Raw genomic sequence first — 26,973 nt, 5'->3', positions numbered from 1 at the left:
TCATAATAATTAATAAAAGAATTAATTATTAGATGCTTAAATTTTAGCTTAAGTAAACTAGAGTTAATTAGGAAATATCTAATTACTCTAACATAAGAGGCTAGAGGAGTATGTTTTGTTCCCTTTTGGGCACATCAGAAACTTGGAACCCTTGAATCCAAACTAAGTTTGGCCTTGTTGTCCAATTTTATGAGTCTTCCTTGATTAGAGAGGGTTAACTGTGGTGGAAACTCCCTTTATTGGGTAAACCATGTCATCAAAACCTCAAGTGGTAGTAGCCACTTTCATCATGGTAGCAACTCTCGCTATATAAATGTCCTTATGGAAGAAATATCCACAGGTACAGTCTTTTGTTGGGATGTCAAATTTCCTTAGCATCTCTAATTGATTAAATTCTTAGAATGTGTCAAAACCTTGGTGCATCAGGATTGAATTTTGCCCACTTGAGATTGCAAGAGTTGTAGAGTTGATCACTACTAAGAACCATAATGCAACCCAAATTTTCTTCTAGGACTATATGTGTGATTAGAAAATATTTTGAGAACATACACAATAGTGGTTCTAAGGATTAGATTCATACTAAGACACTATTCTTTTTTATGCATAAGGTTGCTTTGTCCCTTTCCCATTGCTCTTAGATGCTTTCTTGAACTCCCTGAGTGTTCTCTTGCGTGCCTAATTTATGATAAAAATATATTGATGCATCTAGTTGGTCAATTAAAATGAACAAGAAAACTAAGTTTCTGAGTTGAAACCTTTCTCAATTTGTTATTCTATCATTTCCAGTCCTCTTTGGTTGATCTGGGTTAGATTAGGTCACTTACCCAATTGTTGGAAGCTTGCTATCTCATTAGATTGTTGTGTTTTGACCTCTTGAATTAGTAATCTTTGATTTTATGAGTAACCTTTCTTGGAGTCGACGAGTTAGAAACCATCCTTGTTCAAAAGATAAACCTTTGGATTCTTTGATAACATGCTTGGAGAGTCAAGTAGTAATCTCTTGTCCATTCACTTCCATTCAAATTAAATTTCAATTAATTATAATTTGGGTAAATCATCCTCCTAATCCATATGTGCTAGGGTATTCACCCAAAGAAGGGGGCATCTCTATGATAGTGTTGATTTATTCCTATTGCAATAATTATATCTTATCATCTCTCTTTTGGACAAGTGAGTACTTTTATTATCCTAGTTTGATACTAATGTTTCTTAGGGTTGTCCTATCACCTAGTACCTTTTCTTTCATGTTGGTTACAACAAGATATCAAGTATATCGAGGAAAATGAACTCATGTAGTCTTTAACCAATTACCCTTAGTTCAAATTCACCAAAGATGTAAGGGAAAATAACCCATATTTGATCAATCACCTAGAACAACTCAGAAGTTTGGTTTGATCCCAAGAGCAACCTGAGTGAGTTGAATACACCCTTAGCATCTTATTGCTTAGATATGGATATGAGTTACACAATGACTCAATGAGAGAGGGAAGAAATGGATGAATGCATTGATTACATATTTGAAAAACATCAAGATACCATTTTGTTTTGCAGTTCCTCTCATGAAAATTGACTAGTCTCACCCTTTATCTCAACTAGATATCTAGATGCACACCAAGGGGCTAAAAGAGATAAGAGACAAGAATATCAAGAAGAACAATCACAACATAAAAAACAAGATGATGAATCTTGTAGAAATTATGTGAATACAACATACACCAATAAATTTTTTAGACATTCAAGACTAGGTTCACCTCTCAAGACACTTTCAAGATACATGAGTGAAAGACTTAAGAGAATCAAACATGAAAAGAAATCCTTCCTAGATGAACAAGCTGTAAAGGAAGAGAAATTTAGACTCCTAGATTTAGAGAGACAAGCCTTGTTGGAGATAGAAGAGACAAATGATCCTACTTACCTTTATCTCACTAAGTGCATAATGGGAACACAATCTGAATTTGAAAAATTATTAGAGGAGAAGATCACATCATTAAATGAATCATCTTCTTTAAGGTCTACATCTTCTACTCAAAAACATCAATTGTCTCCATCTTCTATAACCAAAGACCTCTTGAGAAAGAAGTCAAGTAATAACTCATTTGAGCATATGCCAATATTTCATGATGGACCTATCTTTGACTAAGATGAGAATGACAAAAATGGTCCTAGACATACTTTTGAGAGAACTTTTACTCCTTTGGGATTTTCATATGACATGATGCTTGAGACCTTAATTGCAAACAAGATAATTACTTTACTATACAAATCTAGACCTTATGAACTTAAGGTAAAACCTCCATGATGGAGAGATTATCACTATTGTGGTTACCATAGAAATAAAGTTCATAAAAATGAAGATTGCATTATGTTGAAACATAAAATTCAAGATCTTGTTGATGATGGAATAATTGATGTTGAAATTCCTAAAGACTTATATGATGAGGATACCTCTCTTGAGAAAGATCATGTTGATGAACCTGTGTCTAGTGATGGTCTCATTAACACCTCCACTTCTTCCAATACTTATGCATCTCCCAAAACTTCAAAGCTATCCAACATTCTTCCATCAAACAAAGAGTCTAATGCTTTCCGCACTGACTATGTATATCCTCAAGGGATTACCTCTAAAATAAATTCAAGCTAATCTACTCTTTGTTGCAAACCTTTTTCATGCTACTAAGACTAAAGATGCTCAACCTTCATGTGATGCTATTTGATGAAAGTCATTTGTGTTCCATTTTTATGCCATATTTTAATCTATTTCATGTGCTTTCATATTCACTTCCATGTTTTATTATTATTCTAATTCATCATATTATACCATTTTATGTTGCATATGATCTAATATATGTAAGTAGTATTTAATATGGTTTTGGGATTTAAATATAGAAAATACATTATTGATTATTTTACTAGTTATAATCCTAAGCCTTTGAAAAATCAAGATTGTAGCATACATATTGTAGGAACGATATGCTACAGGAACATTTTGCTACCAGAACACTTTGCAACTTCTTGTTGCCTGTCAATTGGGACTGCAACTTCCTGTCGCCTACCAGACTTCTTGCTGCTAGTCAAATTTTATACACTTTGTGTTACCCATGGGTTTATTTTCCAGCAAATGAATTTGTGCCATAATATTAGTTTCCAAGAGATACTTTTGCTATTTTTTTGTAACTAAATTGATATGTTGTTTATGACTCAGTGGAAGAGAATTCATGTCAAAAACAATATCCTATTTTGTTGTAACTATGAGCTAAATAAGCTCCTACATTTTAGGAAAGTTATTTCCAACAAATAGAAAATCCAAATGTGAGCCACAAAATAATAAAAAAGTGGCATGAAAATAGGGAATAACTTGCAACCATATTATAATATAAATATGAGCTATGTGAGAGGAAAAAGGAGAGAATAATCTTTTATATCACTTCTTTGATAAATGGAAACTGAAATTTGCATGATTAGACTTGTGTAGAGAAGCTATAATTCAATCTGTTGTGCAAACCAGGAGAAATGGCCCATTCCTTGGGAAGCTTGGTGATATTTATTTTATGCATTTTGGTTTGGTTTATTTTTATTTTATTAAGACATATTTCATTTATAATTGTGTTATTTCAATTAGTTAATTTTTATTAGCTCTAATTGTTTTAATAGTTATGTCATTTTAATTAGTTTTGTTTAATTAAGATAGCTATAATTTATTTTAATATATGTATGATTTTAATTAGTACGATTTTATTTAATTAAGATTGTTTAAATTTACTTTAATGATCATGAGATTTAGATTCTATTAGTTTAATTTTTATTAAATATGTATGCTTTGAGCTTGGTTTGGAAAGTTGATTAATGTTTGATTTTAGTGTTATTAATTTGGTGAGATGTTTTTAATAAATTATTCGTTCTATTGTAGTGCCTGCCCCTAGTTTACATTTTTCGAGCTACATTTATGTTATGATTGCCAAACTCTTTTAGGCCAATTTATGTTTGATGAGTAGTATTATTATTTTAGAGATTATCAGATGATGTTTACACTCAGTTATTATATGATGAGATTACTTGGTACTCTATATTTCATGCATGTATGATGATTATTCAATGGTTTTAGTTATCAATGATGATTAGTTGGATGGCTTATTATTTCATGTGCCTCTTATGGATACTTACCCCATACTGCATGTGTATGGTGTGCGTGCTGTTTTATTTATGTATGGTGTTTCTGATATGGTTAAGGAAGGGAGTCGTAGTCACCTGCTAGTCGGGATCTACACGATGCACCACTTCCTGCCATTGCCTGTTTAGCTTAGAATATTGTGTTTGTACATGCGTGGATTTTATGCAGGTTGCAGGTACCGGGTATCGACTTCCCTGAATTGTCAGGATGAGCGTACCCTATCGCACTGTCTCAATGGTAAGAGAGGGGAGATAAACTCTTAAGTCCAAATCCTAAACCCTTTAGCCAATTGTCCTAATTGATAATTAGGACAAGTATCTGAGTTAAGTACCCTCCGAATGCATCAAATGATGTAATTTTGTGATTATAACCCTTTTGTTTGATGTGGTATGTATTTTTCTATGATGGGTTTTCGTATGTTGCTTTATGAGTCCTTGGTGTATTTTCTATTAACTAAGTCTAATTAAAAAGACTAATTAATGATTTAGTTTAATAAGGAATTAATTATGATATCTTTATATTTAATTAATTAATTAATTAATTAAATAAAAGAATTAAAGTTGGAAATTAACGTTTAAGATATATTTAGAACAGGATAATATTTATTTAATTTAATAATAATATATTTGGAGTTCATTTTTAAATAAATGCTAAATATTATTGTTATTTAAATTAATTAAATATGTTATCAATTAAGTTCTAAAATAAATTAAAAAGTTGAAAGATATAAATTTATTAAGAATTCTAGATCGCATGATCTAATCATGAGTTAAATATAAGAATTAAATTAAAAGATTAAATTATAAAAATTAATAATGTTATTTTAATTTTTTAAAAGTGCACATAAGATTTAAAATAATAAATTAATTAAGAATTGAAGTCAAGTGAAATTTTAAATAGAGTTATTTAATAATTCAACTTATTGTGCATGAAAGTTGAATGCAAAAGAATTAGAAAAGATAATAAAAGTTAATTTGAGTTAACTGAGTTGTGCAAAGAGTCTTCTCGGGTAAACGCACAATTAGTGCCCCGAATTGAGGAGAATTTGCTTATCACAACTTTGGGGGTTCATTTTTTTGATATACGAAGTTGGACGAGAATTTTGGGGAGACAATTTTGGAAGCGAATTTCAGGAAGCTGATACCAAGAAAGTTTTCCAGAGGAAGGTTATTGAGAGGAGCGAATTCTTTCACAGTTTCTGGAGATTGCATAATAGCATCAGAATCAGGTAGGGTCTGGTGTTTTCGATTATCGATTTAATATGCAATTATCCTTTTCTGTCTTCTTCGTGTCTGGGGTTTGTAAATCTGAAATTCCTTGTGAAGAATACTTAAACATTACGAAATTGGTTTTTATCAGTTACTTGTTTATAAACTTCTTCCAACATGAGATTTAAATGGGAAGGGTTGAATTTAATACCGAGATTCTAGATTAACGTTTGGATGAATGACTATATTTTCTATATCAAGATAGAGGAGGAAACAATCTTTCAAGGCATATATTTATATATATATTTTTAAAAAAAAAAAGAAAGAAAGAAAGATTAATTAATTATTTATATATATATATATATATATATATATATATATATATATATAGTTTTAAAAATGTTTTTTTTATATATATATATAGTTTAAAAAATGTTTATATATATATATATATATATTGATTGTGTTTTTTTAAAAATATATATATATAAAATAAAATAAAATTAAATATAATGTTTTTATAAGTGTGTGTGGGGGGGGAGGGAATTACCCCGTGCCCACCCCCCACGGTCGGCTCAGCCGACAGACCTGCGTCGCAGGTACTGCGACAGTAGGTACGACGTACCTGCTGCCGCAGGCCCTGCGTCCGCAGGTCTGCGGCAGGCCGTCGGCTTATTTAAGCCGGCGGTTGGATATCGGAAAGTGGCTTTTTTTTTTATTATTTTAAAAAAAATAATAATAATAAAATATATATGTATAGTTGTAAATTCATTTATTTTTTTAATATATATTATTTACAAAAAATGATTTTTTATTATTAATTAAAATTTTTAATTAATAAAATTATTATATATTTTTATTTAATAAAAGTTTTATTTTATTAATACTTAAATAATAAATATTAAATGTATTTCACATAAATGGTAAATATTAAATTATTGATAATTTTAGTTAAAAATTAATAATTTAACAATTAATGGATAGATTAAAAATAGTAATTAGATCAAATGAATATTGATTAATTTAATTAAAATTAGTTTAATTAAGTTAATTAATAATGAATTTTATTTGACTAAGCTATAAATTTGGATATTGATTTAATGAAAGTTATTATAGAAATGGGTTATTCGAAAAAGGGTAGTTGTGAAAACTTTGTTACTTGAATTCGACATTAAACTAAATCACAAACCTTACCTTAACTTAAATAATATACTTTCAGATCCAATCTCTGAGACTTTGATGTTGTCTCTGTACTTTGAATGTTTTGGGGTTGGTTTAGCGTTGACCAGTTCAGGTTGTTACCAGAGGCTCGGGGTTTGTGAATGTGATGTCTTGATGATTTGGTCTCGATCTTTCTTAACCTGACCATGGTAATGTGATGAAGTGCTCTATGACATGATTGTGTTTACTGTTTGTGATTGCTTTCCAGTTTCCTTGTGTGAAGCTGAGATGTATGTATTTGAGAATACCTAACTTAACCATTTCTGAGTCTCGATCAGTTATACTTGTATTACTTTCTGGTTGCTCATTAGAGAACCATTGGATTTTGTGACTTATCATTGATGCCTTCAGTTGCTAATAGAGAACTGTCGTGATTACTTGATTACTATTTGATGTTATCTGTTGCTCATGAAGAACTGATATATTTTGTGGATTATCTTTTTATGATATTTTCAGTTGCTCGCATAGGACTGAGATGGTTTTATTATGATTCTTTGATTTATGAGTTCATGAGCTAGGGTAGGTTATCTATGTGTAGAGTCGGGAAGTGGCTTGCAATGGGGGTCGGAGCCCTAAGTGGCTGCCTTGAGAAACCCATTGTAAGTCGTTTTTAATAAGTGAAAACATTTACACTAAATGAGAGAAAATGAACCTAATAAGATAATTGTATGTTCTCTCCCATGCCATGAGTGCTAGTACAGACTAGGATGGGGTAGAGAGGACGCTTGGTTACGACCTTGCATACCATAGTATGCCTCGTCAGTACGAGAGGATACTAGTGGCCGCAGGATCAGTAGGGACCCGGGATTCCTAAGGGATTGCTCGGGTAACTTCTACATGACTTTTGCGATGACACTTTCCCGCTTGCATATTAGGTTTCCTACGTGTCTTGTGGTACCTCTGGGATTTAGATGTCGGTCTTTTTAGGAACCCTTGAGTTAGCATACTTATAGGATTTCTTGGACTTAGAGAGTATTTATGATTATAGGTTTTGTTATCCTATTTGGGACTTGAGACTATCTCCTCAGCGCGGTGGGAGTGGACCATTTAGGTTCCACGCGGTCGGGTGGTAGTGCTTTTACTCTTACCATTGAGATCCGTTCCGTGGTCACCGTGGCTGGAGATTTCGTGATTGACATTTACCTACACTATGTTCTTGGATTAGTATGATGGATGGTTAGATTTTATGATAGATGTTTTATCATTATGGATGTATGGATGTATCATGTATGGTGAATAGTTTCATATATTTTTACTGTACTTTGTATCATGGATTTGAAGATGTTGTATCTTGATCTTTACATATGTATATTCTTTTAAGCCTTTCATACCCTGTGACATGTACAGTGGATGAATGAGCATTCCGAATTAATTTGCCAAGGAGCATTCGGAACAAATGTATATTATGGACATTGGAGTTTCTGATTATTCTTTTATATGTATGTGTTAGTTGTTAGACTTAGAATTAATTAAATTTAAACGTGACTCAACGTCTTGGGATCTTTAAGAAATGTAACTTGCAATGTATGTTTGTCGATGATTACATGTTATTGCTTCCGCTACTACTTGTTTGATGTGTATGTCATACTTTCTTACTTTAAAAAAAAAAAAAATGTTTAGCAAACTTAGTGAAACTTTAGGTTAATTCTTTTGGATCCCTTGGCGGGGCGTTACATCTATTTGATTTGTGTATAGTTCCAATTACTAGGAAGTGATAGTTCCTATCTCTGGAATTGTTTTATTTATTGTAGGTTTCCTTTTGTGTGATGTAACTACACTCATCCCCCACTTGGCATCCTATCTTCATCCCTTGAGAAAATTTCTACTATACCTTTCGTCAGTTTATGACCTCAGATTGATATTTAGATGCAAGTTAAACTGGAATATTTATTATCAATATTAGAACCATAGTTTATTCCAACACTATGCCTACTATGCTCACTTCAACTAGTCATTTACTATCTCCTTAAGATACTATCATGCAAACCTCATATTATCCCTTCTCCTTAGAAGTGGCTCCATGTCAAGAGGACTCTCAAAAGGCTAAAGATAAAAATGTCAAGAAAGATCAAGATCAAGAATCCTCCATGTCATCCAATCCTTTTCATGATGTCTCTTATTTGTTTCATGGTTTTTTTTAATCTTGTGCGCCCTTTCTCATTCATTCCACCATGTCTTAAGTCTTCTCCTAAGCAAGATAAAGCTACTACTTACACCGTTGATCTATTTGATAATCAAAATAACCTTACTACACTTGCACTTTCCAAATATGATACTTTTATTAAGGTTATTAAAAATGGTGTTGTTACTTCCAATGCTGAGCCTATTGAAAATCAAGAGAAAGATTTTATGCTTATGCTATCCAAAGATCCTTGTCAAGATAAAAGTATTCCATCTTCTTGTTCTACCACTCCATGTTTGCTTCCACTTTCTACTCTTCCTAAGTCTTTTAAAGCTCCAAACAATCATATCAAAGAAGTTGCTTATATTCAAGATGCTCACGATCCTATTGAAAATCCTGATGCTCACTCTAAAGATGTTGATGTCCTTGGTTGTCATATAGATGTTGGTGGACTTATTGATTATCCTTTCTCATCTTCCACAATCATACCAAGGGCCTCATGTCTTCCTTCCATCTTGGGTCCTTATGTCCCTTCATTTTCCCCTCCTTACTCTCCTAATTCATCATCCATCTTGGGTCCTTATGCCCCTCCATCTCCTATCTTTCCTCACAATCAATGTAGATGCATATCCTTGAATCCTTTTCATCCACTCACCCATCTAAACCAGTCATATCCTCCTTCCACAAGTCCCAATTCTTTTGGAAGTAACTTGAATTTTCAATACAAGAAAAATAATACAAGAATCCATCTAGAAAAGAAGATCATCATGTCTCCTCTAATCGACATAGCAACATAAAGTCAAAAGAGGTATCTAAGAAGAGAACTACAAAACAAGTATGGGTTCCAAAATTCGTCATTGAAGATATTCTCTCTGAATCATCAAAAAGAAATGAAAAGCCTATGAATATATGGATTCCAAAGTCTCTCTTGAAAGAGTCTAATGTTGAGAAACAAGTGAAACTAACATTCAAGCTTCCAAAGACTTCCATTTCATCTTCTTCCATTCCATGTGTCTAAACATCAACCTCTTCTATCCATTCACCATATTCCTTCACGTATTCCTTCATTTACATTTCCTTCATCCTCTCACTACCCTTCAAGGTGTGTGTTGACGTTGATCTTGCCTTCTTTTCCATCTACCCTTTCATAATCCTTCCATTCACTATCCTTCCACCTTCTATCTTTTTTCCTCATTTTCCTATTCCTCCTATCTTCCAACCTCACTCATTTTGCATAAAACCTTATCCTCCATTTTTCTCTTCCATCTTCCTTTCCCTATCTGTATCTTTGAGCATATCATTTTGAATCCTTGGTATATCATGGTTTATCCTTTCAAGAAGCATTATCTAAAAAGCTTACCTTCTGAAAAAATTAAAAAAAAAAAAAGAATTTTTTTTTAATGAAAAATGAAAAAATTATAATAAAATCCAAGTGGTGAAAACCTGGAAATAGGCGCTACTTGAGGCCTTTGCACCCCTATTTCTTAGCATGTGTCCTTGGCACTTGGCCTTTCTTTATCATGCATTTTCCTTTCCCTATTAGCATCTTTGAGCATATCACTCTTAATACTTGACATATCATGGTTTATCCTTTCAAGGAGAATTATCTAAAAAGCTTTCCTTTTTCCAAAAAAAGAAAAAGAAAAAAAGAAAAAATTGAAAGTGTTCCTTGGTGAAAACCTGGTAATAAGGCACCTTGGTAGTAAAATTAAAGAGAAATAAATTCATCCTATGGTGAAAACCACTCCCTTGTGGTGCCTAGGATAAGCACCATCATGAAAAACCTGGCAATCAAATATCATGTGTATTCTTCTATATCTTTCATCCATTCCATCATCTTGCTTTGATCTTGACAATGTTGACCTATACATGAAAATTTGGCTATCTTGTGAGCTATCTTATGATGATCTTTCTTTCATTAATTTCATGTTTAGCCTTCATATCTATTTTCCTCCATTCATTCTAGTCTTTTTCTATCATTTTATCATTTGGTCTTCATCTAATAAAAAAGAGTAAAACATGATGCTATGAAGTCTCTTGACATTTCTACTCCTTTGGACTACATCCTTTTCTACTTTTGCATTATGCTTTCATGACTTATCCTATGTTGGCCTTTCATTGCTTGTCCAAATGTGCTTTACATGAATTTTTTTCCCTAGCTTGGGTACTCTTGAGGAGTTTTCCCTTGATAATTTCTTCTCTTCATTCTCCTATCTTCCATCTCTTCCACCAGGTTGCTAATCTCTCTGGTCCTCCAGCTTGCTACACATTGGGACTACACGATGTGATCTTGCTTGGGAGTTTGTTGTCCATTCTATCTAGGTGCATCCTTTGTATATATTAATTGATCCTAAAAAATCCAAAAAAAAAATGATATATTTCAAAAATCGAAAAAAATGATATATTGTCAAAAATTCTAAAAATTGGAAAATGTCCTGAAAAAATGATCATCTTAGAGAAAACCTAGCAATAGGCACTTTGATGTATCTCCAAAAAAATTATATATTCCAAAAATACAAATAATAATAATAATAATTGCAATAACATCCAAGTGGTGAAAATCTGGAAGCAGGCGCTACTTGAGGTCTTTGCACCCCTATTTCTTAGTGTGTGTCCTAAACACTTAGCCTTTCTCCATCATTCCTTGTTCTTGTTTCCTTGGTTTGGAATTGGTAATTTTATTTTTCTATGGGGCATAACTATGTTAGCTTTGGTCTCTTGGATGCATTAGTCTTTAGAACACCTCGCAAATATTTTTTTTCAACACCACCCCAACTGTATTTTTCAATACAACCCCTGACATAAAGTATTTTTTTTAACACTTATTGGTTTGGTCCTACCCATTTTTATCATTTGATCTTACAAGCATTCAATCCTTATCCTCACAACTCAGTATCAATTAACATAATTTTTTAAACACAAATACTTAATGCTTGAATTATGTCATGATATTTTCTTTGTGTACTAACTATTATTAATTTTCATTGAGTGTCATGGTCTAATAAGTCTCTTTGGTATGAATAGCTAGAAGACTTGGGGCATGAGGCATATTTTTCTTTGCTTTCTATTTGTGGGTGTGGTCTTAAAACTTTAGAGTCTCTCTTGTTGTCCCCTTGAAACAAATAGGAGATCTAAGGCATCATTCTTCACCATTTTTGTACAATTGTTCTTATAGTCCTCCCAATATCTATGCCTTGATGTAAGCATGGTTTGGCTACATTAAATTTGGTAAGATAACATCAAATTCATCTTGACCTTTATGTCTTTTATACTTATGTTAGAATCTTTCCACATTCCAATATGATATAAATCACATTTATATCTTCATAGTTTCGCTTGTGACTAGTGATGATTGTGTGATTTTATGATGTCTATTAATAATGGCCCAATGATGAAAATATGTTACTTTGCATTCTTTCATCTATGATGAACACAAAATCCTATGTTATAGTTGCTCTATTGCAAGTACACCTTTGCATTTTCATGTAGCTTGCATTGTTAGACATCATGTTACTTTGCATTTTTAGTCTGCATTATGAGTTTGATAGGGTTTTCTTTCATCTTTGTTTTGGACTTTTAATCAACTGTGGTCATGTCTTGATCTTCATTTCCATATCTTCTTTTTTGATCTCAATCAAAATTTTCTATAGTTGATTGATTTTGAGGCATTCTCTTTCTTGAGGCAAATTCTCTTTCTTCTTTCCATTTCTTTCCACCTCTTCCAAAATTCTATTTTCTATTTTCTTTCACCCAACTTCTTTTCTTCTAATTCAACTTTGGGGCATAATCTTTCATGTACCTTGGTTCTCTGATCCTTATATTTTTCATTTTCTTTAGTTTTATTAGATCAAATTTATCAATTTTTTGTTTCTCCTTTATTTCATTTCAATTTTGATCACGAGGGGAAGTACCTAGCAAACTTCAATCCTTGATTCAACTTTATCAATCTTTGTTCCACCAGGACAACCTTGTTTTTGTCAAGATAAAATTATATTCTTTGTCCTGATGTGGTCCTAAGTTAACCGCATATCTGTGTTGTTTTGTGATCCCAAATCAGCCTCATATTTCAACTCCATTCTTTGACTACATGTGTTCCCGAAATGATCACACATTGGTCAAAGAGGGGCAAATGTATGCACCCTAAAATGGTTGCCTTGACTATGGGCCCCTATTCTTCAATTTATCAATTTCCTGAATCAATGCATCACAATATTTTATTTAATCAATTCAAATCATTTTCCTTGATCAAATTTCAATTAATTTAATTATTTCAAAATTTCCTAAGGTTTTATCATTTCATCAATAATACTATTTAATCAAAAGAAAAAATTCCTTTTAAATAAATAAAATAATCTTATTTAATTAAAAGAAAAATTCCTCTTTTAATTAATTAAATAAATCCCCACTTAAAGCTCTCTTTTTGATGAAAAAAAGAAATAAATCAAATAAAATCTTATAAAGACTCCTTTTTTTGCACATATCTCTAAGTGGTGGGACTTTTCCTCTTACTTGCCTTTTCAGGTATTCATTGCACATTGCTCTTGTGAGAAGCCTCCCATCTCTACACTTTCCTTTATTAGGAGCCCTCTCCTTCTCATTTGGATAGATATTTGTTGCTATAGTATTGTCAAGTTGCAGGTTTGGAGAGAAATTTGAGAGAAGGAGTTTGAGCATTAGGGTTTGGACATTGAAGCTTCATTGAAACTTCTCTCTTCTTATCTTCGTCTCTCACGTGTCCATGGCTTCCATCATCATGCTTCATCCTTGCATTTTCATATCATATTTTATCTTGCATCTTCATTTGCATGCATATCTTATGATCATGGAGACTAGCACTCTTTATTTTCATCTTTGAATCTCTCATTTTATGGTGTACTTGCATAAATAGAAACTAGGTCAAACTGAGGGCCTACATTACAAACCCTTGCACTCCATGAATAGAGAGCTATGAATCACCATTTGAGATCTCATTCTTGAGAAATCTTGGATATAATGACTCATAGAAGTGTGTCAACATTTTACCACACAAGACTTCACATATGTTTTGGATGTGTTACCTATGTATGGGATTTATAATATATTTTGAATGTGTAAAAGAAAGGGAGACCCAATCTTAGGCACAGTCACTTCCTTAAAGGCTTCAAAGGTGTGCAAGGATAATAAATTCTTTAAGATTGTGCATTATCCATAAAGGGATTCACAAGTGCATACATAAGTTTTCGAGTAAGTGTATGTGTGAAAAATGTGAGCAGAGTGTATGCCCCCATATCAAAGTCATTGCCAACACTTTAAAAAAATCAATGGCTTTAATCAAGTATATGTGCATCCACTTAGAGATGTTTCCACTATGAAATGCTCCTAAGAGATGACAAATAAAGGGAAATAATCACATAGCATATAGAAAGAACAAAAGAGATCTACTACCTATAGGGTCAATATGATGATGAGATAATATATGTAAATATTATTGCAAATAAAATTTCATTATTTCCTAAAGGAAGTAGAACACAACACAATAAGAAAGACACATAAGAGTTATGAAGAAGAGTCTTTTTGGACTACCAACATGGAGACCAAAAAAATTGGTGCTACCATGTCCCAAATCCAAGTAGACAAGCATAAGGACACATGTAAAAATACTAACACATGTACAAAATAATTTGTAACAATATATAGTATAATGGAGATACAAATAGAAGAATGATATGACATTTTGATTCCTTTATTACCTTGAACCAATAGAGGAAAAAGGGTTGTCTAAATAAATCTAAACAAACATAGAGAAAGTACAATACAAGGGAAACACATCATAGTAGACAAACATACAAAAGTTACTACGCTAGAGAAATCATTCAAGTGCATCGTTTGCCTCTCAAATCTCACCTTGTATCATTTAGGGAAGGTGGAAAACTCATGAGAGGATTAACATCTAACACAATAGGAAAAATAGCTAAGAATGAACAAGGACCCTCTTGAGAGTCACTATGCTCAAGACTAGATGTACATGGAATTTTTTTTGAAAGCATGTTAGAAAATCATTATCAAGACCATAGTATCATATTCATCATCATTATTATCAGAAGGATTATCTAATGTATCTTATTCATCAAGATTAATAGTAATAAAATCCAAAATCCAAATATCATGCCTATCTATCACATTATTATGATTATTATTAAGTTCCTCCATAGGCATAGGTTGGTCAAATGAAGGAGAATAATAATGCGAAGCATGCATAAATGCTTTATCATGAACTTGACACTTCTTTCGATGATCACATATATGTTGGTTGCATTTCTCTTACTATAACTTGGTTGAGATGAAGATGTATCAATAGACATATGTTCCTTTTTATCTCGTGATGGGAGAATAGAAGGAATAGCATCATATTGAGAAACAAGAGGAAGAACCAAACTAGATAAAATATTTGTTGTTGGAGGTGGTGGCTTATAAGAAATGGAAGAATTTGAAGAAATAATTGTAGAAGGTATATGAAAAAGACCATGAGTAATATTTTTAGGTATACTTAACTCAACAATATTTCTATGCTTATAAGATTGATATAATTCGGAAAGGTCTTGGATATGAGTAGGAAATGTAGTAGGTACTATTGGCCAATTTTTCCTTCCCACCAAAATTGCCATATTTGAATTCAAACATAGTAAGGTTCAAATATTTGAAAATTCAAATAAAATGGGGACAAAATACCTTTTACTAAAACCTTAGGTTATGTTCTATTTCCTAAGTGACTGCATACTTTACTATTCCCATGGGCCTACAACTTCCCCATCGTCAGATCTTTTCACGATTCATAGCTATCACTTTGTCTCTTTGAAGAAGTGCTTGTTCTTTATTCCATGCGACAAAGCAACGTCACACTACATGTATATGTGGGTCCAAGTTTCTTTGGTGGGCCATCTTATGAATGTACAAGGTGTGGGCTAGTTCCTTCAATGTGTTTTACTCACTGTCAGATCAAGGATGATCTATGGTTGTTGCTTTGTCGCTATGCAAAATTACAAGGGAGTTATTTCATGTGACATAGTGATGACTTTCCATGTGGATTATGGGTCTAGTTTCCCTTGGTCATCCACAAAAGGAGACTAGTTAGAACCACAACATGGACATGTCAAGGCATGATGGAAATATCATGTCATTTCATTGGTTGAGATGCTGACTCTGCAAGGAGGTGGGCCAATTTATGTTTTGCCTTTAGATGGAAGAAGATCAAGGTCTCTCGCTATGTTGCTATGGAAAAATGATCAACCTTTAGTCAAAGAAACATAGAAAGGTCTTTCCACGTGTCCTAGCAGGCTCATTTGGGAAAGCACAGTTAGGTTGACATTGTAGTTAAAATCGACAATATTGTAAATTGTCACAATCAAGTTTAGAATGTGGTGCGATTAGTTGGCCAATAAGGTAGTCAAACTTATGAAAACTCTATGAGGTGGCAAAAAGAAATAATGCTATTAGTCCATGAGGCTCATCTTGGTTGTAGGACTTAGTTGACTTGATTGACCTTGTTGATTTGCAAGCTAGAAATGAAGAAAGATTGGATTTTCTTGCACAATCTAATCTTCCTAATCAATCCCAATCACTCCAAGTTAATGCTAGGTTTTAACAGTGCAAAGGACACTCTTCCCACTATCTGATCATCCATTTTGAGGAGTTTTAGTAATGATTGGTGGCATTTCCATCACTTCAAGGTTTTCCCTAGTCAGGGTTTCCATGATTTTTATGCCTCTACAAGTGTACCAAATCAAATCTAATGTTCGGATCCACTTAATGGTAATAATTGTGGAGTAACTTCAATTAGAAGTACCTCAGTTATGCCTGAGCTATAACAGAACAATTTTTCAATCTTTGTAAGGGTTGATCTTTCTCTAATTCTCTCGTATTGCTTCCATGTGTACTACTATAATTTCTCATGCCTCTAAGCCATTGCAATCCTCTGCTGAGTCTTTTTTAGCCATTAGCACACTGTGCAAGTTCTCTTTGCCTCTAGTTAATGTTTTTATCTATATTGTGCAATTTGCATGATTGTATCTACTTTTGACATTTGAATGATATTAAGTGAAGACTCTTCTTGTAACATTCTTTTGTCATATGATCTACATGTGATTATTGAATTAAGCAAACTCTGAATCTGTATTCTTTGAGGTTATAACTAGTTAATTATGCATTTATGGGCTGAGATAAAGTCAAACACTCTATTTTGGTGTATCACCCATTAGGTTAGAGTAGGTAGATTTTCTTTCAGGCATTCCTTCTCCCTTTTCCTCTCCAATTGTAGTTAGGTGCACCCAGATAGTAAAGGAAGCCAACCTTCTCTAGAGACTCAACCTCATAGTTCAAGTCCCACAACTTGGAGTTTGTTTCCATGTTTCATAAGGTTGTCCTTAGGTAAAAAATTTGGACAAGGGTGCAAAATTTTGTGACAATAGTTTTTGACACGCCTGATGGGACATATCAAGAAGATTTCAAGTCCATTAGTGTCAAGAAGAAGAAAATTTCATGATTATTATGAAGAGATAGTACTAGCTTTAGTATTCAAGCCTTTAAGAGGCTCATTCCTCAAGTACTTGGTGACTCCAAGCTTCAAACATATCTGGTTCTAGACCAAAGCTATTGTGATTCATGCCCAAAGCTGAAACAAAGGCATCTTCTAGAGGTAAGTTTCAATACCAAGAGCTTTGATTTTCCAATCCTAGAGGAAGAAATACTAGAGTGCCTTTATCACCGGTTAGGAGTACAGAAGAAATACATACCCCTGCAAGATCAATCTCCACTCCTCCTATTGTTAGATCTCAACCTAAGTTACCATCATCTCATATCAATAGACCACTTGCTTATATGGTCAAAGCGCATTCTTTTTCCACCTTTAATGGTGGAAGTCCCCTTTTATTAGCCCATAGATATGACATACTAGTAGCTACACTTAAAAGTATACCTGATTTTAGTGGTGAAACTTCTATCTCTCCTTTAGAACATATTCAAGAGTTTGAAAATGTTTTCAATACTCATGGTGTTATAGAAGATGATGTGGCCATTAGACTCCTAACTTCATCTTTAAAAGGGAAATCCCTACAATGGTACATGGGTATACCACATGGTTCCATAATAGATTGGGATGGGTTAGGAGTAGGACTATGTGAACATTTTGTGGAAAAAAGTGACTATTTGTCACTTTTAGAACAACTAACCACCATAAAAAGAGCTCCCCATGAATGTATGACTGATTTCAACTATATATTTTAGAAGACATGGGATAGAATACCTACTTCAGTAAAGCCTACCCCTGATGCCTTCTTGCATTACCTCAAGGCTTTTAATAGTGATATTGCCACTACCATCCAAACCATGGGAGGAGATACCTTATCTAATGCTTATGAAATAGAAACAAGGGCATAAAACATAATGATACAAGGAGGAAAGCTAGCTCCAAGGCCTCTTATGCCTTTCTTCCTTGATATCTTAAATCAATAACCAACAATAACCCCTATTCCCACAACTTCCACATCACAACCCCTTGCTCTAGCCCCTCAAGCTTCCATGTCTTCAAATGGAATGGATGAAATCAAGGAGATGATGTAGTCTATGATGTTGAACATAGAGAAAAGATTGCAAGGCCAAGAGAAGAAGTTGGAAGACAGCTTCTCTGTGATGCAGAAGATTAGCAACAAAGTGGTGACTTTGGAAAGGCAAAAGGCTCAAGGCAATAAGGATAATCAATTGAAATATCAAATTTTGAGCAATGGTAGGCCTCAAAATCATAATTATTGGAATACTTCTTTTGATCAAAATGGTAGAATAGTCATGTCTCTACTTCAAATGCAAATCAAAGTAGGGCCATAGTCCCTCAAAACAATATGGTTCAAGACCAAGATTTTTGCCCCTCCTGCAATTACTCCTATGCCTATTATATGTGTCAAAAGGCTGAATCCTATTTAGCTTTGACCACTCAGGAGCTTGCAATAGGATAGTCATATAATGAAAGCCAACCCAAGGATGCCTAACATATGCGAAGATAGGGTGATTGCCCCTTCATGAATCATCAGGTGGAGGAACATTGTAATGTAAATTAGGATGCCATTGCTCACAATACTAGGAGAAAAAGAAGAGTAATTGAAGATGCTACCCCTCCTCCTAATCAAGCTTCAACATCAAATGTAGTACCTCATTTATAAGTAACAAAAAATCAATCCAATGCTCCCCAACAACAAAGACAAAATAATAGCAGAAGAGATATAAATGGCCCCCAAGTTATTCTAACTCAATCCCCTACACATGCAACTCCCAAGGCTTCTACTAGAGCACATAGTACCTCATTCAATGTGGTGGAGTAGATGAAGAAGACAAATGTGAATATTTCCACGTGGGATGCTATTGCTGCTATACCCATGCAAAAGAGTCTGTTGCTACAAGAATTGGAAAGTATTGAGCCAAAAGATCAACCACTTAGCATGGAAAGTGCCACAAGCCTAGTAGAACCATCAATGGAGTTAGAAACAACTAAAAATGTTAGACCTCCTCTATTTTATGTTTCTCTAGTTATAGGGGATAAACTAGTCCACAATTGCATGATTGATTTAGAGGCTAGTAGTTTAGTGATGCCTAAGTGTGTTGTTGATGCTTTAGAAATGAAATATGAGCCCATTGTTAGGGATGTATTATAGTTGGATGGTAGTACTATAAAGACTATAGGGATCCTTAGGGATGTTGAAATGGTTGTACATACATGCCCTGATTGTATTGTAACTCAAGATATATTAGTTGTTGAGGTCAAGCCACACTTTTCTATTTGTCTTTCAAGAGACTTCACTGCCAGGTGGTTACATATCTTCTCATTGGTCATATATGTTTTTTAGAACAAGATATGGGACCAAGGCTTCAATCAGAGTAGAGCCTCTTTCCCTCCATCATATTGATCCCTACACCCCTAATCTCATCAATATGAATTGTACTATCCTAGAGATGGATGAGAATGACATAGTAAATGAGTCTGCCACTTCTTTAGTAGAGATACATGATTTTCTCTTAGATGAATGGGATAATGCTTATCAATTTGATCCCATATTATAAACCCTTCAGATGGGTCTTGGTACATATTGTGTGTTAGAAAAGGATGCTCTTATCCCTAACCTTGTGAAGACCAAAGAAGATATGAATGGGATATGGAGTATGCATTTTGATGGATCAAGAAAAAAGAATGGATCAAGGGTAGGTGTGATGTTAATTTCTCCTACACAAGTAAGGTACTACTTCTCCTTTAGGTTCCAATTCAATTGTACCCATAATGTGCTCGAGTATGAATCCTTGATCGAAGGTCTTCTACTTGCTCAAAAAAGAGGAATTTAAGCATTAAGTGCATATGGAGATAGTGAATTGGTGGTCAATCAAGTAAGAAATTAGAATATCACTAATAATGGCTTGCTCAAGTCTTATAAACATAAATTATGGGATTTGATTGAAGATTTCAATGCATTTAATATTCAGAGCATCCATAGAAAAGAGAATAGATATGCTGATAGACTTGCAGCAGTAGGTGCATCTTGTGATATCTCAAAAAACCTTGAAGCTGAAAAGAAGCAACAAATTAAATTGGTAGTAAGGCCTGCTAATCTTGACAACAATACCAATTGGCAGGTGTTTGAATCTGATGCACAAATTGTAAGTTTCTTGCAGAATGAAGCAAAATTATTAGAGATAAACCAATCTAGGTTGCATGACTAGTATGGTGATCAAATCATCAATCTCAGTTCTAATAAGTTGCCTAAGTGTCTCATTACCTTAGAGAGTGTCTTCAACATTGATGACCAAGAAAGAAACATAAGCATGAACCGAACTGTTGACAAAGATGATTATACACTAGTTGTGGTTTTTGATGGAAAATCTTTAAACGTAGGGAAGCTATGTTCTAAAATTGAGCAAGAGAATTTCATTCATCTATGTTAAGAATCTAATGATATATCTACTTGGACATACTATGATTTAAAGGGTTTTGACCCAAGTTTTTTTTAACATACCATAGATTTAATTGATAACATCAAACCAATAAAGCAGAAACAGAGGCCAATGAATCCTAAGATTGAACCATTAATGAGAAAAGAGCTATCCAAGCTAACTGAGGCTAATATAATTTTCCCTATCAAGCACTCATCATGGGTAGAAAACCTTGTCCCTATTAGGAAGAAGAATGGAGAAATTAGATTATGTGTGAATTTTAGGGATCTTAACCAAGCTTCCCTTAAAGATCATCACCACCTTCATTCCATGGAGCATATATTGTCTAAGGTCAGTGGTTCAGAGAGGTTCTCATTTCTTGATGGATTATCTGGTTACAATCAAATACTAGTTAAAGAGTCTGGTAGATACAAGATTGCATTCAACACCAAATGGGGCACCTATGCTTATAGAAAAATGCCTTTTGGGCTAACAAATGTAGGTGCCACATTTCAAAAGGAACTAGAGATGGCCTTCAAGAACATGATTTAAAGGTTTGTATTGGTTTACCTTGATGATATCACAATGTATTCAAAGGATATAGTAGATCATTTTGGTCATCTAAGACATGTGTTCATAAGATGTAGAGAGTTTGGAGTATCCCTTAACCTAAGAAAGTGTGTCTTTTCCACCAATCAAGGAAAATTATTAGGAAACATTGTATCAAAGGATGGTCTGACCATTGATCCAAAAAGAATAAAGGAGATGCTCTCTCCCTTCCTAGTCATAAAAAAAGTCTACGAAGCTTTCTTGGTAGAATTAATTTTGTGCATAAGTGTGAAAAATGCACTTTCTTTTCTAGCAAACAAATATTTGCAGCTCTTCCTCTTCATCCCATTCAAGTAGATCAATCTTTTTCTGAATGGGGATTGGATTTCATAGGCCTCATCAATCCTCCTTCTAGCTCTGGTCATAAATGGATCCTAGCGACTATAGATTACTTCAGTAGATAGACATAAGTAGTTGCGTTGAAGGATGCCACTGAATCTTCAATTGTTGAATTCCTTGACAGAATTGTGTCCAGGTTTGGTGCCCCTTCAACCATTATTTTAGATAATGCAAAATCTTTCATGGGAACTCAGGTTTGTACATGGGCAGTTGATCATAATATCTACTTGAGCACATCTTCAAACTATTATCCTCAAGGAAATGGATTGGCTAAGTCATCTAATAAGAACCTAATCAGGATTATGAAAAGGACTATAGATGATAATTAGAGGTGTTGGCATCAAAATTTGAAGACAACATTGTGGGTTGATAGAATAACACCTAAGAGAGCCATAGTAAATTCACCATTTATGTTCGTATATGGTAGGGAAGCATGGCTTATAATTTCATTGGAATTTCCTACTCTTGAGTTACTCATCAGTTGGAGCTAATTGAAAATGATGCTATGTCTATAGGAATGGCAAGATTGATGGATTTGGAAGAGAAAAGAAAATAGGCCATGCAAACCCTAGAAGCACATTAGCAACAGATGAAAAAGAGTTTTGATAAGAAGGCTAAGGTCAAAATTTTTAGAGAGGGTGACCTTGTGCTCAAGTGGGATGTAGATATGGAAAAACTAGGGAGACACTCAAAATTTGATGCACTATTGAGTGGTCCCTACATGGTTACTAGTTGCAAATAGGACAACACTTTTCAATTAAGTAGGCCTAATGGTGAAATTCTGCCTATTCCAGTTAATGGAATATATCTCAAGTCCTACTTCTGATGAAAGATGAGTTTTTCATGTATATAGCTAGGTTAGTTTCCTTCCTGTAGTTTCTTGTTTCCAAGAAGTGCATGAGCACATGTGTTTTTGTAGAGGTTGCAAAGGATTTTGGTTCCTAGTTTTAGTTGTAGAGAGGTAGTTTTAAGGTTCTTGGGCATGTTTTCTATGATTTTAGGGTTTTTATCGAGTGGATCTTCATGATTTCTATGACTTTTTGCCCAATGGATGCATAGGCTATTGGTCAATGCATAGCTGGCTTGCATCCCCCTTGAGTGACCAGATTTGTTGGTCATTTTTGCCTTCCCGCCAAAACTTCCATATTTGAATTTGAACATAGTAACATTCACATATTTGAAACTTCAAATGAAATGAGGAAAAAATACCTTTTACTAAAACGTTAGGTTATGTTTTATTTCCTAAGAGGTGCACTTTAATACTCCCATAGGTTCGCAACTTCCCCATCGTCAAATCTTTTCACGATCTATGACCATCGCTTTGTTGCTTTGAAGAAGTGATCATTCTTTATCCCTTGCAACAAAGTGACATCACACTTCGTGTATGTGTGGGTCTAAGTTTCTTCAGTGGGCCATCTTAGGACTATGCAAGGTGTGGGTCAATTCCTTCAATGCATTTTACACACCATCAGATCAAGGATGATCTACAATCTTCTCTTTGTTGCTATACATAATTGCAAGGGAGTTATTTCATGTAATAGAATGATGACTTACCATGTGGATTGTGGGTCCCATTTCCCTTGGCAAGCCACAAAAGGAGGCTATTCAAAACCACAATGCAAACATGTCAGGGCATGGTGAAAATATCATGTCATTTCAATGGCCAAGATGTTGACTCTAAAAGGAGGTGGGCCAATTTATGTTTTGCCATGGGATGGAAGAAGATTAACATCTCTCACTATGTCACTATGGGAAAATGATTGACCTTTAGTCATATCTACATAGAGAGGTCTTGCCACATGTCTCGACAAGCCCAGTTTGGCAAGCACAATTAGGTTGACATCATAGTTAAAATCAAAAATATTATAAACTGTGTCATAGTCAGGTTTAGAAGGTGGTGCGGTTAGTTGGCAAATGAGGTACTCAAACTTATGAAGACTTTGTGAGGTGGTGAAAAGAAATAATGCTATTGGTCCATAAGGCTCATCTTGGTTGTAGGACTCAGTTGACTTGATTGACAATGCTGATTTGTAAGCTAGAAATGAAGGACGATTGGGTTTTCTTGCACAATCCAATATTCCTGATCAATCCCAACCACTCCAAGTTAATGCTAGGTTTTAATGGTGCAAAGGACACTCTTACCACTATCTGATCATCCATTTTGAGAATTTTTTGAATTGATTGTTGCCATTTCCATCACTTCAAGGCTTTCTCTAGTTAGGGTTTCCATGATTTTCATGCCTCTGCAAGTGTACCAAATCAAATCTACTATTTGGATCGTCTTAATGGTAGTAGTTGTGGAGTAACTTTAGTTAGGAGTAACTTGGTTATGCTTGAGCTATAAAAGGAAAATTTTGTAATCTTTGTAAGCGTTGATCTTTCTCTGATTCTTTAGTATTGCTTCCATGTGTGCTACTGTAATTTCTCATGTCTCTAAGCCATTGTAATCCTCTGCTAAGCCTCTTTTAGCCATTAACACACTATGCAATTTTTCTTTGCCTCTGGTTAATGTTTTTGTCTATATTCTACAATTTGCATGATTGTATCTACTTTTGACATTTGTATGATATTAAGTGAAGACTCTTCCTATAGCATTCTTTTGTCATTTGATCTACATGCAATTATTGAATTAAGCAAAGTCTAAATCTATATTCTTTGAGGTTATAACTAGTTAATTGTGCATTTATGGGTAGAGATAAGGTCAAACACTCTATTTTGGTACATCGCCCCTTAGGTTAGAGTAGGTAGATTAAATTTCATGCATTCCTTCTCCCCTTTCCTCTCTAAGTGTAGTTAGGTGCACCTTGATAGTAAACGAAGCCAACCTTCTTTGGAGACTCAACCTCATAGTTCAAGTCCCATAGCTCGGAGGTTGTTTCCATGTTTCACAAGGTTGTCTTTAGGTAAAACTACAAGGGTGCAAAATTTTGTGACAACGTGTACATAATTCCAAAATAAGTCAAGAATGATGCAATGCTTAGGCATAGAAGGATGGTAAATGTTGTGATTGATCATCTTAATTACACCTTCATGAGGAAATTTGATGCATTTATGGATAGGAGAATTAATGCCTTTCATGGAAATCAACCAAGCTAAATCAAGCTTCACTTGGAACTAATCAAAAGTAGGAATGACAATGAAGGTAATATCCACCACTTTACCAAAAATTTTAACCAAAAAAAAAATTGAACGATGAGGATGATAAAGGAAACCATTACAAGCTTGAATCTAGGTATTAGTTGAATCATAAAGTCGCATTGCAAATGTTTGTGAATAAGATGTTCTTTAGTGATGAAATTAACCATGGAAGTAGGATCAACAAGATAACCATATGAAGGAGAATTAGCAACCCTAGCAAAAAAGTAAAAGAAGACCATTGGGAACACTAATAGTTTCAAAATCATCAAATTACATAGTAAGGTCTCTACCACACTTAAGGATAGGTTTAGGCTTAGGTTGAACTTGAGTTTTAGATTGAATCTTAGGTTTATGTTGAGGTGGAGGTGGAGGTGGAGGTATACACTCTACAATGTTTACAACATGGATATCATCTTCCATCTTCTGATCATAGACAATGTGTGTAGTACAAGAAGAAGAGGGTTAAGCAATCATGTTGGTAGTGTATTAAGGTAAAGGATTAGTGTATATTTGAAGATTTTTATTAGGAGACACCATAACAATTTTACCACTATCATTATTACCAACAAATAAAGCATTAGAATCAATCAAGTCTTTAATCGTATGCTTCAAGACATATATACATCACACATTTAATTGTGTGTGTTTGTATATTATATATATGTTTGTTTTATTTAAATTTTATATATATATATATATATATATATATATATATATATATATATATATATATATATATATATATGTATGTATGTATGTATACATTATGTTTGTGTATGTATGTATGTATCTTTGTACATATACACACACATACATGTATGTATTATATATATGTATATAAATGTGTGTGTGTAAATATGCACATTGTTACCCTAACTGTTATTGTTATCTAAACTGACACCGATGATAAACAAGGTTAGTCAAACAAGCAATGAAAGAGATATAGAAGAATTGGATCATTTTTTATATTATCATTGATTTCAAGTCTATTGACTTAATGATTTATGTAAGTTGCCAAATCATCTAAAGGATGTAGTGTTGAGTAAAGAAATGGTTGGTAAAAGATAGAAGATGAAATGAAGAAGTGATGTTAAGTGTAGGAGCTTAAAGTGACAAAATATGAATTAGTCTTTGACAAGGTAATATTGATTTGATCAATTTACATGATTTTATGAAGTGTTAGAATGGTGTACAAGTCAGTTATATTGGTTAGTAATAAAGGAATAAAGTTGTGAAGTGAAAAGACAAGGGATAAGTGTATGTTACCAAGCTAGAAATGGTAGTTAGTACTCAGTGGAAGTATTCCAAACTTGTGTTAAAGAACCATGTTTTTAATAGTGTTACCAAAAAATAGTGTTAATCGAGTGAACACTCTTAATCTAGGAAATGAAGATGTTCAGTTGAATAGGAACAAAGATTGGTAAAGATGAACACTTTTAGAAAATTGATTGAAAGATGAAATTGAGTGAGAATTTGGAATGATCTAGAATATTATTAGGAAGGAATTTATTTTTAGTGAAATCAATAGATAAGAAGGGTTAGGTAGAGATCAATGATGAAAATTTGATGGATAAATTGAGATCCAGGAAGTTCCAAGGTGAGATCGTGCTAGCAAGATTCATAAAACATTTTTTTGAGTGACATACACATTGACTATGAGTTGGGATTTGATAAAAAAATATGAGAGTAATTCAAGGAAATCCTAATGAATGAGATTAAATGGCAAACCATTGTCTATACAAAGGACAAGCAACAAGGTTAATATTGTTGATAGCCAAAAGAGTACAATAGGGTACACCGAGCAAAACAAAGCTAAAGAGATACAAATCAGAAGAAGGAAAGTGATGAGATGAAGGTTGTGTGCTGATCACATAGAAAAGAAGAGTTTTTAGAAGAGAAAAGAGCATAGAGGAGATCTGAATGTGCAATGCTAGTAACATATTTTATCAGATCAGGTTACTATTACTTTCTAAGCATTGTAGCATAAAATCTCTTAACTAAGTGGATTTAACAATCCTATTTGTAAATCCTTTGTAAGGTAGAATTCTAACAAATATACTAAGTCCTTTAATAAGGCCACTCATGGTAGGATGACAAATCTAGTTGATCTATGGTGAAACTTCTCCAATAGGGTGACATCTAGCAAATGTGTTTGTAACCTTTAACAAGGTTGGATCTTAATCAAGCTCACTTCAAAAGAGTGAATTTCTTTATGGGTGAAATTT

Source organism: Cupressus sempervirens, chromosome 7 (genome assembly GCF_028749045.1).
Source record: "Cupressus sempervirens isolate cs-2001-9-10 chromosome 7, ASM2874904v1, whole genome shotgun sequence".
Lineage (NCBI taxonomy): Eukaryota > Viridiplantae > Streptophyta > Pinopsida > Cupressales > Cupressaceae > Cupressus > Cupressus sempervirens.
This window is presented reverse-complemented; position numbering follows the sequence as displayed.